Genomic DNA, 14,271 nt, shown 5'->3' on the forward strand with positions numbered 1-14,271 from the left:
AGCACAAAGAGCTTATCTTTTACTAACGAGTGATCTAGGGTACATTGAGTTTCCACATGCACAACTCAGCATGACTCTAGAATACATAGTGTCTCCACCTATTTCCTTCTCTTCAACCATGCTTCCGGCGTGCTCCTACTCCTACATCATGCTTGTTCCAACATTCTTTCTTTGACCCGTGAGTTCACTAGCAATCCTTGTATGACTAACCTAGCATATAAGCATCCACAACACACCAATTGTGCTTGTCATCCTTTTCAAAATCAACCACACTTCCAGTGTGCTTTGCTCTGAATGTTATTCCTCCTCCTCTCTCGAATGCTTCCTTTTTTTATCTTGTTATTTTCCATTGGTTCCCTTCCCCCCCACTAACCTCCTCGTTGATGTTTGCATGTTAACTACGTCACGAAACCCAGGAAGCAGAGGTGGTATGGATTTGTCCTTCATTCAGGAAGTGTTAGGGTCCAACCCTAACCCCTTTGTTTGTGTAATAAGCCCAAGGGGCCTAGTCAGAGTCATAGTTAGTTAATTAAGTCAATAAATCTCAGAAGCGGTTATCTGCATTAATAATAATTGTAAGCGGTTGATCCACATTATAGAAAAGGGACCACAATTAGTTATAAATGGGCCATGGTTAATAAATAAAGTGGTTAACACGTATTATGCAAGGGACCACTAGTAGTTAGGGTCCAACCCTAGCCCCTTTGTTTATGTAATAAGCCCAAGGGGCCTAGTCAGAGTCATAGTTAGTTAATTGAGTCAATAAATCTCAGAAGTGGTTATCTACATTAATAATAATTGTTAGCGGTTGACCCACATTATAGAAAAGGGACCACAATTAGTTATAAATGGGCCATAGTTAATAAATAAAGTGGTTAAGTCGTATTATGCACGGGACCACTAGTAGTTAGGGTTTTGGATGTCATTAAGCTATAAATAGTCTTCGATAGCAAGGGAAGAATCATTGAGTTTTATTGTAATTGTGTTATGCTTTATTGGAGGTTGCCCCCTCGAAGAAGCAAGTGAACATTGTATTCTGCTTCTGAATAATAAAATATCTTTGCATTTAGTCTCTATTCATGTGATATTTCTATGTTCGGGCAATATTGTTCCATATTTATTGCATTTTCTTATTCTCGCGGATCAAGTGCATAACAAGTGGTATCATATTACTTTCCAAGGCCAGTTGTACTTCCAATTTTGGGTAGAATTTTGTTTAGGCTAGAGACGTGTTCCAGCATCTTTAAACCATGGGATTTGTCGTTGAGCACATAAACCTACGAATTTAGGGAGGTATGCACGCGGGAACTACAAGAGGTGGTCATGCTTGTTCGACTCCCTTGTAACCCTTGTGGGTACCCCTTCGAGGAGTAGCGCATTAGACAGAACCACGCATTGACTGCACTCCCATGTACCCTTGGGTATATCGAAAGCCCCCCCAGGGTAACCTAAAACCTAACCTTAGATAAGTCATTGGTAGTCTTGTTGCTATAATACACTAAGAACAACACTTGGGGAGATTACTCACACGTACAATAGGGTAGTTGAGTAGTACGGCTAAGGGTACGATTGATCCTCCTTAGTTAGCACTCTGAATGATTGGGATGAGTACTATTGTTGGACTCTTGTGTATATCGCGATCTATAGCACCTAACACTCCTTGTGACCATAGTTCCCTTAATTATTTGAAGATTCCACCCCTCCCCCCCCCACACACACACATTTTTATCTAGATCAGATCCAACAGTTGGGGTTTGGCCACCGTTGTACAGATTAGATCTAGCAGTTGGGGTTTTACCACCATCATACAGATCAGATTCAGTAGTTGGGGTTTTCACAACGCAAATTAGACTCTTTATGTAGTGAGGGTTTTGGCCGCCATAGTCCAGATCATACTATCGCTGCACATTTTGCAGTGCCAAGAACTTGGGGTTTCTGCTACTACAATCCAGCCTTGATTTTCGCAGGATATTTGGCAGTATCAAGCATTTTTTATTTCAGCCACTGTAGTATTAATCAGTTGGGAGTAAAACTCCTTTCAGAGTAATATATATATATATATATATCTATATATATATATATATATATATATATATATATATATATATATATATATATCTATATATATATATATATATATATATATATATATATATATATATATATATATATATAGGGCCATCACGGGACACTTGCAAGAGACCTAGCCCATAATATTCAAGATAATGAGATGATCACAATGGTACCACTCACCTGTAAGCCCCCAATTTTCATGCGGTCCAAAAATTTTCTCAACGCGACTTCAAGTGATCCACATCACTAGACTCTTGAGCTGACCCTCTTTCCAACCATACTACTCTTAAATAAGCTCAAAATTTGACCAGGACTAGTGTATGCATGGTACCAGATCAAGTTATGGTTGCAGAGAAGGGTGTAGAGAAAGTTGACGCCCTCAAGAAAAAATTTAATTACTTCCAGGCATCCATTACTAACCAACTCACACAAGTATTAGAAGCCCTAAGAATGCCTCGTGAACCCATGAGGGAAGAACACATTGTTGATGAACACGTAGAAGGAGAATCCAACCATCACATTCATTTCCATGGAAGTCATTAATATTCGAGCCACTGGACAACCAAGCTAGACATGTACAAATTTGATTGCTCTAACTCGACAGTATGGGTGGCACAAATGGTACAATATTTTCACCATAATAATATCTGGGAAGATGAAACTAAACTACATGTGGGAGCTCTTTACTTGGACCAGGAGCAATGGCAACGGTGGAAATGGCATAAAAAATGAGATCTAGTGAGGCCAACTTGGAACATGTTCTCAAAATCCATTTGTGACTACTTTGATCGAGAACCTCACTCTCTGCGCCATCTCTCTAAGCTTAGGCAAATGGGTACAGTATGGGACTACATTGAAGCCTTTGAACAATTGCCCATCCAGACTAAAGGACTAGGAGATGCCTTTTACTTTGAATGTTTCATCAATGGCCTAAAGGAAGCCATCCAAGCCCATGCCCCAATGCATTACCCAATTACATGGTTGGAAGCATGCAACAAGGCTATAGAGGTAGAAGTCGATTTAAATGCCCAATCTAATTGTCTAAATTTCTCATGTGGGCACGTCCCACCCTGGCTACAAGCCCCACCCAAACACTTGAGGTTCAAAAGGTGTTGCAAGTAGAAATGGACGAAAAAACGAAACAAGGACTCTGCTACTACTGTGATGACAAATACTCCCTGGGACATAAATGCAAGGAACCAAAATTCTTTCAAATTGACACTACTAAAACAACTTTGCCGATGAAGCTCCATCCACGGAAGTTCCTAAGGAGGAAGAAGGTGAACCCTTAATAGCCTCGGACACTGATACTACAGCTATGCTAGATGAGTCAGTTATCTCACTCCATTCCCTGGTCAACATTTCTTCTCCCTGTACTCTCGAAATCTAAGGTTTTCTTAAACATCGACTAGTAGTGGTGTTGATTGATAGTGGCGATACACATAACTTTGTCCATAAGAGAGTAGCAGAAGTCATTCATTGTTTTGTTAAGGCGGTATCTAATTTCTAAGTCCTTATTGCTAATGGGGGGACCATGAAATGTGAAGGACATTGTGAAAATATTAAGCTTCAAATGGGGGATTATCACCTTAAAACCCACATGTTTTCCATTGAAATGGGCGGTTGTGACATTGTCCTTGGTGTTGAATGGCTCCGCACACTGGGCCCTATCACAATGGACTTCCAGGAGTTATATATGAGCTTTAAGAAAAATGGCCACACTCATACACTGCGGGGACTCTAGGCAAGTGCTCCTACTATCATCAACTTGCATCAAATGGAGAAGCTTTTAAAAAAGGGCCATCATGGGATAATAGCACAATTTAATGCCATCCATGCCATTGAATCCACTCCTCCTCCCATTCATACAGATATGTAACAGGTATTAGATCGCCACTAGTAGGTCTTTCATAAACCTAAGGAACTACCACCCTCTAGGGGTGAACATGATCATAGCATCCCTTTTCTCCCGAGTACCCAACTGTCAAATGTCTGCCCCTATCTATATCCTTTTACCCAAAAGAATGAAATTGAAAAAAATCATCAAGGAACTCCTTCACTTCGGTGTTATTTGTCCTAGCACCGGCCCTAATTCATCTCCAATGGTCATGGTTCTAAAGAAAGATGGTGAATGGTGCATGTGTGCAGACTTTAGGGCCCTTAACAAGCTCATTATCAAGGACAAATTTCCTATCCCAGTAGTTGATGATCTACTTGATGAACTACATGGTGCCTATTTTTTTACCAAGATGGACCTCCGCTCGGGCTATCACCAAATACGAATGAAGGAATTTGACATTCCCAAGACAACTTTCCGAACTCATGAAGGCCATTATGAATTCCTAGTCATGTCATTTGGTCTCTGTAATGCACCATCCAATTTTCAGAGCCTCATGAACTGCCTTCTAAAACCATATCTCAAAAAATTTGTCCTGGTCTTTTTTGATGACATCCTCATCTATAGCATAACATGGGACACTCACCTTCAACATGTTGACCAGGTATTGCAACTGCTCCAAGGTCATAAACTATTTGTCAAATTATCCAAGTGTTCCTTTGGCATGGAAGAAGTGGAGTATTTGGGACATAGTGTGGGCAGTGAAGGAGTGAGGGTTGATCCGAAAAAAATTCAGGCAATGCAAAATTGGCCCCAACCTAAACCTTAAAGAGTTTGAGGGGATTCTTGGGTCTCGCGAGCTACTGTCACAAATTTGTCCACAATTATGGACACGTTGCTCGACCCCTCACTAATATTCTCAAGAAAAAATCATTTCTTTGGACTGACACAACTCAACAAACCTTCTTGGCTCTCAAACAAACCATGTGCTCCACTCCAATATTGACCCTACCAGAATTTTCAAAACCTTTTGTGATTGAATGTGATGCTTTAGGTATGGGCATTGGCACAGTATTAATGCAGGAAGGTAGACCATTAGATTTCACAAGTCAACAACTCAGTGGAAAGCATCTGGGTCAATCTACATATGAGAAAGAAATGATGGCCATCTTACATGCAATAGACACTTGGCGACCATACTTATTGGGGTTTCGTTTCCAAATATGTACTGACCATCATAACCTAAAATATTTCCTCTAGCAGCATCTATCATTGTTGCAACAAAATCAATGGCTCGCAAAAATTTTGGGATATGATTATGGGATAATTTACAAGAAAAGGCGTGACAATGTAGTGGTTGATGCCCTATCATGCCAGTTTGAGGAGGAGGGCACCCTTTTATCCCTCTCTCTACCAATACCAGATTGGATTGAAGAAGCCCGTCAAGAATGGTTCTCCCACGCCTCTTTGTCCTGACCCATTAATAGATTATGAGCAAATCTTAATTGCTCAGAGGACTACTCTTGGAAGGATTAGGTTCTTCACTATAAGGATCGGGCAGTGCTATCCCCAAACTCCACCCTCAAAACCCGCATCTTGGAAGAGTTGCACTCCTCTTCGATTGTCGGACATTCAGGCCTTCTGAAAACTTATGCATGAGCACATTGCTCTTTCTTTTGGATCGGCATGAAGAATGACATTCTTACTTTTATAGTTGAATGTGACATATGTCAACATAACAAAGGGGAAATGATCAAGCTACCGGGAAACTTACAACCCTTGCCACTCCCTACTTCTGTCTGGACAGATGTTTTATGGATTTCATTACAAGTCTCCCAAAGTCAGGCAACAAAACAATCATCATGGTGGTGGTTGACAGACTTTCCAAATATGCTCATTTTTGCACTCTACCACGCCCATTTGCCTCAACATTGGTGGCTCAAGTTTTCATGGACCAAATTTTCATACTGCATGGCATGCCAACTTCCATTGTGTCTAATAGAGACCCCACTTTCACCAACAAATTTTGGCGGGAACTTTTCAAGCTAAAAGGAACGCAACTCCAACTTAGTATGTTATGAAACTAGCTCAAGAAAAGATAGAAAAGATAGATCAACGCCTTAGAATTCAGCCTCTTCGAGGGGGCAACCTCCTTTACATTACATAAATGAACAATTCTTGGATGATACAAATGAAAAGACCTCCTTTCTATATATAGGAGTCTAAGGGTTATAACATAATCAGAGCCGACATAACAATAATAATGTAAGGGCACAATAATAACAATAGTGGGCTTCTATGTGGCACAATAGTAACAATATGGGCACTACATGGGTACATCAATATAATAAGTGGGTTATACTAACAACAATAGGGGGTTACACTAGTAGTATAGGGGCCTAACATGCCCCTCTCCTTCAAAAAGCGTTGTCCTCAACGCTTGAGTAGTTCTTAATGCTTCTGTATAAAATTCTTGTCCTCCCATGTGGAATATTCAGCGGGTAAGTTCTTCCACTTGATGAAATACTCTGAAATTGATCGATTTCGTAGCTGTCGGGTTCTTGTTTCTGTGACTACTCCAGGTTCCAATATGATTTTTCCTTCCTCTTCAATTTATGACAGTATTGCTTGAATTGGGATCTTTTGCAACTTTTGAATAAGTGGCCATACTTCTTCGTCCTTCTTCCATTCATCCCTTGCTTCGTTTATCCAATTTGGTTGGATAATATAAATAGCAAAAAACAGTGCTTCCACATCCTCATCCTTGAAGAGTATTCTCATTCGGTAAGGTCGCCATTTTTTAAGTGCATGTAGTATTGCCAACATTTCCTTCTCATAAATAGCTTGCTTGAGATGTAGCAGTAAAAATACCCAATCACCTACATCAAAACATTTTTCACTACGATGTTGATCTACCTGTTGTTTCGTTTGATTTTGCACCGAAGTGGCATTATCCTTTAAAAGTTTGAGAACTTGTTGTTGATGCTCGATGTGATCTTTCTCTGCTGGAACCTTTTTCTTCTTGATATGTCCTTCTATCTTTTGAGGAGTGGTAATTTCTTCTCGTCCTTTATAAGATATGGTCGGATTCATTTCTTGATGCTCAATGTGATCTTTCACTTCTTGAACATTTTTCTTCTTGACGTGTCCTTCTATCTTGATAGTTTGAGGAGTGGTAATTTCGTCCATTGAATTACAAGATATGGTTGGATTCATTTCTTCTTTCTCGATGTGATCTTTCACTACTTGTACCTTTTTCTTCTTGATATGTCCTTCTATCTTGAGAGTTTGAGGAGTGGTAATTCTTTCCAATGCTTTACAAGATATGGTCTGATTCATTTCTTCTTTCTCTGGGGTGGTGTCCTGGCGTATATCCTCTTATTTTGATGTTTCTTGATCCTTTTCTTCCTCCTCTTCATATTCTATGTAAAATAATTTCTTCTCAGCACACCTATGACCTTTAGTGCATTTGCTATCACAATTGTAACAAAGCCCTTTTTCTCTTTTTTCTTCCAATTGTTGTGGTGTAACCCTTGTAGGTTGTGGAAGGCTAGGAGAAACAACACTTCCATCTTTATAGTTGTAAGGGGTATGCTTCCTGGTTTCCATACTTTTTCTTTCCATTATGTCACAAAGCCCTTTTACTCTTTCCAATTGTTGTGGTGTTGCTCTAAAGAAGGTGTTGCTCTTCGTATCCTCATAATGTGCTATCATTTCCTCCGTGAAAATTGACCACGTAACAAGTTTTTTACGAGAACAAAGCCCTTCATACCATAAAAATTGATCTGGTTCTAAATATTAAGATGCAATACAGACCTTTTGTAATAGTTGTACACCATGTAGATCAAAATATTGCTCCATTTGAAGTATCCAATTTACCGGATCCTTGCCATCAAACTTCCTCATCTTGCTTTTTCTTGATTTTAGGAGCTCGACCTTGAAACGACTGTAACTCTGTACTTTTTAATCACCTAGTTCTAAATTTGTGACCTGCAGTAGCCCTCTGTGTCCTCTTTCCAATGCCACAAGTCTGACCCAAATTGGATTCTCCAACGAAGAGTTATGCAAAATCTCTCACAGTGACTTGATTATAGACTAGTTCAGTAGAGCGAACTTGTACGACGTGCCACGAGTCACTGTTTCGACCTTTGGATCTGAAAAACACCCACAAGAAACTACAGTCCGTCCTCTTTCTGTACCTTCTTATGAAACTTCAATCCGATCCCCAGAGAGAAAGTTATGACGATTTTCCCCAGGTCACCTGTTTTGAATGTAATTCAGGAGTCTGCAAAAAGACCAACTTCCTCAGATCATATCTCCGAAAATATCGCGCGAAAAGCTCTGAAATTCGCACCCAAGGTTCAGCGCGATTTCTTCTCAAATGGGTTTTTTTTGCGACTTCTGAAACGTCACATAAAAAAAGTTATAGCGAAAATGCCATGATGACCTGTTTGGAGCAGCGAAACCCTAGAATCCAAAGCTCTGATACCAAATGTTATGAAACCAGCTCAAGAAAAGATAGATCAACGCCTTAGAATTCAGCCTCTTCGAGGGGGAAACCTCCTTTACATTACATAAATGAACAATTCTTGGATGATACAAATGAAAAGACCTCCTTTCTATATATAGGAGTCTAAGGGTTATAACATAATCAGAGCCGACATAACAATAATAATGTAAGGGCACAATAATAACAATAGTGGGCTTCTATGTGGCACAATAGTAACAATATGGGCACTACATGGGTACATCAATATAATAAGTGGGTTATACTAACAACAATAGGGGGTTACACTAGTAGTATAGGGGCCTAACATAGTACAACTTATCATACCCAAACTGATGGTCAAACAAAAGCAATCAACAAATGTTTGGAGACCTATATGCAGTGTTTCACTTGAGACAAGCTGATGAGGCTCGTCAATATGTAAACTATATGGGTCACAATGCCACTCTCCAACTTATTAGATTGACTTTTCTCACATTTATTTACATATTTTGTTGTATTTTGCTTAGTGAGAAGAGTAAAGGTGAGTAACTATGTCATGTGGCCTAATATGTATTAGATGCATGAATTGGAGTAGTTTTGGGTTGACTTAAGTGCAGGAATTCAGAGTAAGCAAGCAAGAGAGATTCTAGGAGTTGGTCTCCCTCCTTAACTCCTCAAATCATTCGAAGATTCCTCCACCATATCTCATAAGCTCGGTGTCACTGGCAGCTAAGCAAATTGAGTTCATTGGTAGCCAAGCCAGTGACAATCAAGGGAAAGTTATTCTCAAGTTAGGGAGCCAAGTATCCCTATTTTCTAGGGATTTTTTGGTAGCTGCAGTTTTGTATAAACAAGAGAGCCAAGGGACTCATTAGGATTCAATCTTTTGTTTTGGCCAAGAGGCAATTTGAGCTGAAGCATTGTGAGTGCTATTGTTATGTTGTATTTGACATTTTGATGGTAATGAGAAATTCTACCTTGATCTAGCACTGAGTTGAATTAGAGGGTTGAAGCTCTTGGGTTCGGGCCCAACCCTAGTAGCAGAAATTCCTCTTTTTGTAGTTGTATTCTTAGCTTAGAATGATAGTTAGCTGCTAAAGTTTATTTATGTTTTTTTCAGATTAGCTTAACATGTACTTAAATTGTTGTTCAACCTTGTTTCCATTAGTTTGAAGAGGTAGATTAGTGTTGCATTTTAGTGGAGGAATTATACTAGAAAATTTGGTGACAATGGCCCCTACATCATCTCCCTCATGGGATCATGACTAGGTGACCCCACTCTCACAACCCCAAAAACAAAGTTGTCTTTTGATCACTACATAGATTAGGTACATTTTTAGCTAGATCCTTGTTTATGATTTCTTGGAAGAACTTTCAGTTGTTGTCTTGTTTTCTTAAGTTTGTTGTAGTTTAAAAAGTATTCCATATCATAGATCTAGTCCTTAACAATAGATAGATCAACTTCCTCAAATTCAATTCATCTTTTCCATGTGGACATGTAGTGATGCATAAATGAAAAGAGAAATAGGTTTTGTTGCAGGGATTATTGATTTGCAGGAAGGGACTCATCCAACCAGCTTCACCTAAGTCCTCTCCACTTTCTGTCGAGGCATACTAGCCCATAGTCCGAACCTCTGTTTTGCAACCACCTTAGGTGAATCAAACCTCCTTGGAGTGTTGGGCTTGGCCTTAGGAAATGTGAACCTTCCCTACATCTTCTACCACTATCATTCACCTCTCCAACAGCTCATCTCACTATTCTTGCCCTCCAAAACCCTTCAACTAACTTCCTTTAGCGCTCCAATACATCTATAGCAGATTAGGACATCCTGTAGCAGCTACAAGATCCCCTGTAGCAGCATGTTTGACCCTGTTTTGACCAGAAAGGATAGGATAGCCTAGTATAAGGGTAGGTTAGGCCCTCATCTTGGATTCCATGCCCATCAATGCCACCTAGACCGACCTTCCCATTCCTTTTCCTCATGCAAGATCAGAAAAAATAGCATAGCATTTATATTTCTGATTTTAGAAATTAAAAGACTCTTTTTCCTGCAAATGTAAAATGAGATAGTTAGTGCATGTATGTGTGAATCCTAAAATGATGGAACTTTCCATTTATAAGAAGTCCTATTAGCTAGATGATAAATTGCAAGGTTAGCATAGTTATTTTCTGCAAGTGATTTGTGTTATTTCATAGCTAGATGATTTATGGCATTTCATAGCATTTCCCATTTAGTAGCTTTCATTTCCTGAATAGACAAGCATTTACTTTCCTGCATTAGAACTAGCTTTACATTCATTGTTAGTAGTGAGACTCCTTCTAGTCAATAGAGGACTAGTCTGGTACCCTAATGGTCTATGCCCCAATTGAGAAGTGACATAAGTAGAATGATGCATCTATTGTGTATATAGCACTGTCACCTCCAAGTTTGTACGAAACCCCGGGTTGATAAAATAAAGTTGGTAGCCCTAGGAGTTGCAAAATCCTCGCTGCAATACTGAGGCTCATTGCTTTTTGGCATCGTTGTTGGGGAGGTGTCTAGGTAGGTGTAATTTCTGCTTTTCTTTCTAATTTGCATTCAGTAGGTAGATGTTATTCTTCTTTCCTTTCTATTTTGCAATTAATTCTGAAAAACACATAAAAGGAAAAAAAATTATTTCATGCCTCATAGGAGTAGAGACAATTTAGGGAAATTCTTTCCAAATACCCCCACACCATCAAACAATCAACCTTCCCTCTTCTTCGGTGACTGTCAGCTTCCCTCTCTGACTACAGGGGAACTAGAGGACCCATTAGGTGAACAATTAGAGATCTTTGAAGAGCCTATTGGGGAGGAAGAATAAGAAACCATTCCACACACTTACACCATGTCTGAAAATAGAAGTAGGACTAAAAACAGAAATGAGGGTGCTTTTCCCATTAGATAGACTAATGGAGATGCTAGGATGAAAAACATAAGCCCCTCTGCCCTTCCTCACTTCCATGGATTAACCTCAGAGGACCCTGATATCTTTTTGTTTGAGTTTGTTGTCATCTGCAGAACTTATGATTATACCTTCGATGACCAGAAGTTGTAGTTGATCCCATCCACCCTTAAGGATGCAGCCTTGCGCTGGTTCATGGGTTTACCTGGGGACAACATCACTACCCAGGTTCAAATGCAGCAAGACTTTAACAACAAGTACAAGGACTATTGTAGGTCCAAAGACACCAAAGAGGAAATATTTAGAATGACCTTGGGACATGATGAATCCTTGGAAGATTACGAGGAAAGATTCCAGCTCAGTTACAAAAGGGCCAAATGCACCCTTGATCCTGAATCACTCAAGTTAGTCCTTCTTAGAGGAATCAGGGAGGACATCCTGGAAACCCTAAACATGTTGTCTAGAGGGGACATTTATCAGCTATCTTATGATGATATCAAGACAGTTTTCAAAAACCATTCTAGGGTTGCCAGAAAGAAGGGTAGGGCTAGTCAAGCTTTGGCCAGTTCCTCTTCCTCCAACACATCTATCAAGAGTGAAATTGGAAACATGTTGGAAGATTTTAAAAGTGAAATGTTGCACACCCTTGCTTTGCAAATGGACACCATGCAGATCAAGAGGAAGCAAGAGGAAGCAGAGAGAGCCTTAGCTATATTTTTCCCTAGATGCACTAGAAGGCACCCCAGAAATGAATTTCCATTGAATGTTATAGAGGTTTGCTCGGTCTATGAGGAAAGCCATTCCACAGATAAGTGCCCTTCTCTGCCTGGATTGAAGGTTGTATACCAAGGGGCTGAAGGTGGGGCTGAACAACTCTGTTATATCAATCAAAGGAGGCCTCAAGGACCTCGACCATACTAGCAAGGCATGCAAGGGGCATCCTACTCCTACTACAATCCCAATAAGAATGCATCCCTTCCCCCTTGGTGTTATCCTACTCATTCTTCATGGTCCAAACCTTCTCCTTGGTCTTATGCACCTTAATATCCGTCCCAACCTACCAATCAGTCATTTCAGCCATATGCTCCTCCACATCCTCAATGGAATACCCCATCACAAGGTTGGAGGCCTCCATTCAACCAAACTCCCGCATTACTACCTCCACCTCAATCTCAACCACAACTCCTTCATCCCGCTCCACCTCAACAACCTTATATGCCTGCTCAACCAAATCCGAACCCAAACAACAAACATACACAAAGGTTTATAGTGGAGAGACATCCTACCACGCTTATGATGTGGAAATTTAAGAGATCAACCTCAGGTCTAGAAGAGTGCTTCTAGATAACCAACCTCCATCTCCATGTGAGAAGATTGAAGAGGAAAAGGAAGAGAGTGTTCTTAAAGCCAATCCACCTCCTTTTCCTAAGAGATTGATCCATCCTAGTTAGCACACCCCAGAAGAGACTGAACTTTTGGGAGAATTGAAAATTTTGTGTGTTAAAATCCCACTCCTCCAAGCCATCAAGGATGTCCCTATTTACAACAAGATAATCAAGGATAAATACTTCAAACATCCTAGGAGGAGAAAGAAAGACACCCATACCATTATTGTCATTGGATAGTTGTCTGAGTTAATGCTGGGGAGAGTGATTTACCCAAAGTATCTAGACCCTGTAAGTCCCGTGGTAGATGTGCACATTGATGGCATCATTGTCGCCCACACCTTGATTGATCTTGAGGCTGCCATCAATGTGATGACTAAAGAGACCATGCTCAAACTGAATCTCCAAGGATCATTAAGAAAGACCACAACAATATTGCAGCTTGCAGACAGATCCACAGTAGCTCGCAAGGGAGTTGTTGAGGATGTGGTGGTCTCTATTGATTCCTGGGAGTACCTTGCTAACTTCTTAGTTCTCCAAACCAAGACCAAATTAAATGGTTATCCTCTCATCCTTGGAAGGCCATGTCTAGCCACCGTTGATGCTTACATAAGTTGTAGGGCTGGGAACATGACCATTAAGAATGGGCATTTGTCCAAACAATTGGTCTTGTACCCTCCTGCTCAACCATCCCTACAGCATGACTTACCCTTATGGTTGGAAGAGGAGGAAGAAGATGAAGTGTACCATACCACATCCTACCCAATATGTACCCTAGATGTTGGGTCCCTATAATACTAGTGATTACCCCATTACTATTGTAGTTATACCCCTTATTTATATTGTTGTGCCCCTATTACCCCCATGTTGTTATTTCTGTGCCCCATAGAATCCCTCTATTGTTATTTTTGTGGCTTTATATTATTATTGTTAGGTCGGCTGGATTATATTGTGACTCCTTAGACTCCTATATATAGAAAGGAGGTTTTGTCATTTGTATCATCAAAGAATTGTTCATTTATGTAATGTAAAGGAGGTTGTCCCCTCGAAGAGGCTGAATACTAAGGCGTTGATCTATCTTTTCTATCTTTTCTCGAGCTGGTTTCATAACATTTGGTATCAGAGCTTTGGATTCTAGGGTTTCGCTGCTCCAAACAGGTCATCATGGTATTTTCGCTATAACTTTTTTTTTTCTGTGACGTTTCAGAAGTCGCAAAAAAAACCCATTTGAGAAGAAATCGTGCTGAACCTTGAATCCAAATTTCAGATATTTTCACGCAACATTTGCGGAGATATGATCTGAGGAAGTTGGTCTTTTTGCAGACTCCTGAATTACATTCAAAACAGGTGACCTGGGGAAAATCGTCATAACTTTCTCTCTGGGGATCGGATTGAAATTTCGTCAAAAGGTACAGAAAGAGGACGGACTGTAGTTTCTTGTATGTGTGTTTTAGATTCAAAGGTTGAAACAGTGACTCGTGGCACGTCATACAAGTTCGCTCTACTGAACTAGTCTAAAAGCAAGTCACTGTGGGAGATTTCACATAACTCTTTCTTGGAGA

Source organism: Pinus tabuliformis, chromosome 6, assembly GCF_031772625.1.
Source record: "Pinus tabuliformis cultivar Carrire ecotype Pingquan chromosome 6, CPIR1, whole genome shotgun sequence".
NCBI lineage: Eukaryota > Viridiplantae > Streptophyta > Pinopsida > Pinales > Pinaceae > Pinus > Pinus tabuliformis.